Genomic DNA, 5,000 nt, shown 5'->3' with positions numbered 1-5,000 from the left:
CGCATTGGGTACTCCGCCCCATTCACTCCCATTCATTTCACACTTAGAAAAATCATCCGAGCGGCTCTCCACGCATTTTATAGCCGCTTTGGGGCTCCAGCCGCCTCGGCCTTCATTTCTGACTAGGCTCGTGTGGACTTTGTCGTTTTTTCAGCACTTTTTTCGCGCATTGGGTACTCCGCCCCATTCACTCCCATTCATTTCACACTTTGAAAAATCATCCGAGCGGCTCTCCACGCGTTTTATAGCCGCTTTGGGGCTCCAGCCGCCTCGGACTGCATTTCTGACTAGGCTCGTGTGGACTTTGTCGTTTTTTCAGCACTTTTTTCGCGCATTGGGTACTCCGCCCCATTCACTCCCATTCATTTCACACTTTGAAAAATCATCCGAGCGGCTCTCCACGCGTTTTATAGCCGCTTTGGGGCTCCAGCCGCCTCGGACTGCATTTCTGACTAGGCTCGTGTGGACTTTGTCGTTTTTTCAGCACTTTTTTTACACATTGGGTACTCTGCCCCATTCACTCCCATTCATTTGACACTTTGAAAAATCATCCGAGCGGCTCTCCACGCGTTTTATAGCCGCTTTGGGGCTCCAGCCGCCTCGGACTGCATTTCTGACTAGGCTCGTGTGGACTTTGTCGTTTTTTCAGCACTTTTTTTACACATTGGGTACTCTGCCCCATTCACTCCCATTCATTTGACACTTTGAAAAATCATCCGAGCGGCTCTCCACGCGTTTTATAGCCGCTTTCAGACTCCTGCCGCCTCGCCTGCACTTCCGCCTCGGTCCGTTAGGATTTAGGCCTTTTTTCAGCACTTTTTCTCCGTTCCTCCGGGGCGACAGCGGCTCTCCACGCATTTTATAGCCGTTTTCAGACTCCTGCCGCCTCGCCTGCACTTCCGCCTCGGTCCGTTAGGATTTAGGCCTTTTTTCAGCACTTTTTCTCCGTTCCTCCGGGGCGACAGCGGCTCTCCACGCATTTTATAGCCGTTTTCAGACTCCTGCCGCCTCGCCTGCACTTCCGCCTCGGTCCGTTAGGATTTAGGCCTTTTTTCAGCACTTTTTCTCCGTTCCTCCGGGGCGACAGCGGCTCTCCACGCATTTTATAGCCGTTTTCAGACTCCTGCCGCCTCGCCTGCACTTCCGCCTCGGTCCGTTAGGATTTAGGCCTTTTTTCAGCACTTTTTCTCCGTTCCTCCGGGGCGACAGCGGCTCTCCACGCATTTTATAGCCGTTTTCAGACTCCTGCCGCCTCGCCTGCACTTCCGCCTCGGTCCGTTAGGATTTAGGCCTTTTTTCAGCACTTTTTCTCCGTTCTCTCCGGGGCGACAGCGGCTCTCCACGCATTTTATAGCCGTTTTCAGACTCCTGCCGCCTCGCCTGCACTTCCGCCTAGGTCCGTTAGGATTTAGGCCTTTTTTCAGCACTTTTTCTCCGTTTCTCCGGGGCGACAGCGGCTCTCCACGCTTTTTATAGCGGTTTTCAGACTCCTGCCGCCTCGCCTGCACTTCCGCCTAGGTCCGTTAGGATTTAGGCCTTTTTTCAGCACTTTTTCTCCGTTCCTCCGGGGCGACAGCGGCTCTCCACGCTTTTTATAGCCGCTTTGGGGCTTTAGCCGCCTCGGCCTGCATTTCTGACTAGGCTCGTGTGGACTTTTTCAGCACTTTTTTTGTGCATTGGGTACTCTCGCCCATTGACTCCCATTCATTTGACACTTTGTCATATTTTCAGCACTTTTTTGGCGCATTGGGTACTCTCGCCCATTGACTCCCATTCATTTGACACTTTGTCATATTTTCAGCACTTTTTTGGCGCATTGGGTACTCTCGCCCATTGACTTCAATGCATTTACTGCAACTCCTGCCTGTGTCCGCCAGAGGGCGTCTGGCTTAACAGCGGCTCTCCACGCTATTTCTATCCGCTTTGAGGCTCCAGGCAGCTCGGCCTGGGTTTCTGAATTTCTCCCTTGACACTTTGTTACTTTTTCACCCTTTTTCTCATTTCATCCAGGGACACAGCGGCTCTCACAGACTTTAGAACCGCCCCTGGGCTCCAGGACCCTAGGCATGGGTTTCTGCCTAGCTCCCTTGACACTTTGCCATTTTTCCACCCTTTTTCTCATTTCATCCAGGGACACAGCGGCTCTCCACAGACTTTGCAGGCGCCCCCGGGCTCCAGGAAGCTCGGCCTGGGTTTCTGAATTTCTCCCTTGACACTTTGCCATTTTTTCACCTTTTTTCTCATTTCATCCAGGGACACAGCGGCTCTCCACAGACTTTGCAGCCGCCCCCGGGCTCCAGGCAGCTCGGCCTGGGTTTCTGAATTTCTCCCTTGACACTTTGCCATTTTTTCACCTTTTTTCTCATTTCATCCAGGGACACAGCGGCTCTCCACAGACTTTGCAGCCGCCCCTGGGCTCCAGCCAGCTCGGCCTGAGTTTCTGAATTTCTCCCTTGACACTTTGCCATTTTTTCACCCTTTTTCTCATTTCATCCAGGGACACAGCGGCTCTCCACAGACTTTCCCGCGGCCCCTGGGCTCCAGGACCCTAGGCATGGGTTTCTGCCTAGCTCCCTTGACACTTTGCCATTTTTTCACCTTTTTTCTCATTTCATCCAGGGACACAGCGGCTCTCCACAGACTTTGCAGCCGCCCCCGGGCTCCAGGCAGCTCGGCCTGGGTTTCTGAATTTCTCCCTTGACACTTTGCCATTTTTTCACCTTTTTTCTCATTTCATCCAGGGACACAGCGGCTCTCCACAGACTTTGCAGCCGCCCCTGGGCTCCAGCCAGCTCGGCCTGAGTTTCTGAATTTCTCCCTTGACACTTTGCCATTTTTTCACCCTTTTTCTCATTTCATCCAGGGACACAGCGGCTCTCCACAGACTTTCCCGCGGCCCCTGGGCTCCAGGACCCTAGGCATGGGTTTCTGCCTAGCTCCCTTGACACTTTGCCATTTTTTCACCCTTTTTCTCATTTCATCCAGGGACACAGCGGCTCTCCACAGACTTTGCAGCCGCCCCTGGGCTCCAGGACCCTAGGCATGGGTTTCTGCCTAGCTCCCTTGACACTTTGCCATTTTTTCACCCTTTTTCTCATTTCATCCAGGGACACAGCGGCTCTCCACAGACTTTACAGCCGCCCCTGGGCTCCAGGACCCTAGGCACGGGTTTCTGAATTTTTCCCTTGACACTTTGCCATTTTTTCACCCTTTTTCTCATTTCATCCAGGGACACAGCGGCTCTCCACAGACTTTCCCGCGGCCCCTGGGCTCCAGGCAGCTCGGCCTGAGTTTCTGAATTTCTCCCTTGACACTTTGCCATTTTTTCACCTTTTTTCTCATTTCATCCAGGGACACAGCGGCTCTCCACAGACTTTGCAGCCGCCCCTGGGCTCCAGCCAGCTCGGCCTGAGTTTCTGAATTTCTCCCTTGACACTTTGCCATTTTTTCACCCTTTTTCTCATTTCATCCAGGGACACAGCGGCTCTCACAGACTTTAGAACCGCCCCTGGGCTCCAGGACCCTAGGCATGGGTTTCTGCCTAGCTCCCTTGACACTTTGCCATTTTTTCACCTTTTTTCTCATTTCATCCAGGGACACAGCGGCTCTCCACAGACTTTGCAGCCGCCCCCGGGCTCCAGGCAGCTCGGCCTGGGTTTCTGAATTTCTCCCTTGACACTTTGCCATTTTTTCACCTTTTTTCTCATTTCATCCAGGGACACAGCGGCTCTCCACAGACTTTGCAGCCGCCCCTGGGCTCCAGCCAGCTCGGCCTGAGTTTCTGAATTTCTCCCTTGACACTTTGCCATTTTTTCACCCTTTTTCTCATTTCATCCAGGGACACAGCGGCTCTCCACAGACTTTCCCGCGGCCCCTGGGCTCCAGGACCCTAGGCATGGGTTTCTGCCTAGCTCCCTTGACACTTTGCCATTTTTTCACCCTTTTTCTCATTTCATCCAGGGACACAGCGGCTCTCCACAGACTTTGCAGCCGCCCCTGGGCTCCAGGACCCTAGGCATGGGTTTCTGCCTAGCTCCCTTGACACTTTGCCATTTTTTCACCCTTTTTCTCATTTCATCCAGGGACACAGCGGCTCTCCACAGACTTTACAGCCGCCCCTGGGCTCCAGGACCCTAGGCACGGGTTTCTGAATTTTTCCCTTGACACTTTGCCATTTTTTCACCCTTTTTCTCATTTCATCCAGGGACACAGCGGCTCTCCACAGACTTTCCCGCGGCCCCTGGGCTCCAGGCAGCTCGGCCTGAGTTTCTGAATTTCTCCCTTGACACTTTGCCATTTTTTCACCTTTTTTCTCATTTCATCCAGGGACACAGCGGCTCTCCACAGACTTTGCAGCCGCCCCTGGGCTCCAGCCAGCTCGGCCTGAGTTTCTGAATTTCTCCCTTGACACTTTGCCATTTTTTCACCCTTTTTCTCATTTCATCCAGGGACACAGCGGCTCTCACAGACTTTAGAACCGCCCCTGGGCTCCAGGACCCTAGGCATGGGTTTCTGCCTAGCTCCCTTGACACTTTGCCATTTTTTCACCTTTTTTCTCATTTCATCCAGGGACACAGCGGCTCTCCACAGACTTTGCAGCCGCCCCCGGGCTCCAGGCAGCTCGGCCTGGGTTTCTGAATTTCTCCCTTGACACTTTGCCATTTTTTCACCTTTTTTCTCATTTCATCCAGGGACACAGCGGCTCTCCACAGACTTTGCAGCCGCCCCTGGGCTCCAGCCAGCTCGGCCTGAGTTTCTGAATTTCTCCCTTGACACTTTGCCATTTTTTCACCCTTTTTCTCATTTCATCCAGGGACACAGCGGCTCTCCACAGACTTTCCCGCGGCCCCTGGGCTCCAGGACCCTAGGCATGGGTTTCTGCCTAGCTCCCTTGACACTTTGCCATTTTTTCACCCTTTTTCTCATTTCATCCAGGGACACAGCGGCTCTCCACAGACTTTGCAGCCGCCCCTGGGCTCCAGGACCCTAGGCATGGGTTT

Source organism: Dunckerocampus dactyliophorus, unplaced genomic scaffold, assembly GCF_027744805.1.
Source record: "Dunckerocampus dactyliophorus isolate RoL2022-P2 unplaced genomic scaffold, RoL_Ddac_1.1 HiC_scaffold_32, whole genome shotgun sequence".
In the NCBI taxonomy this organism is placed as follows: Eukaryota; Metazoa; Chordata; class Actinopteri; order Syngnathiformes; family Syngnathidae; genus Dunckerocampus; species Dunckerocampus dactyliophorus.
Note: the sequence above shows the minus strand (reverse complement) of the source record.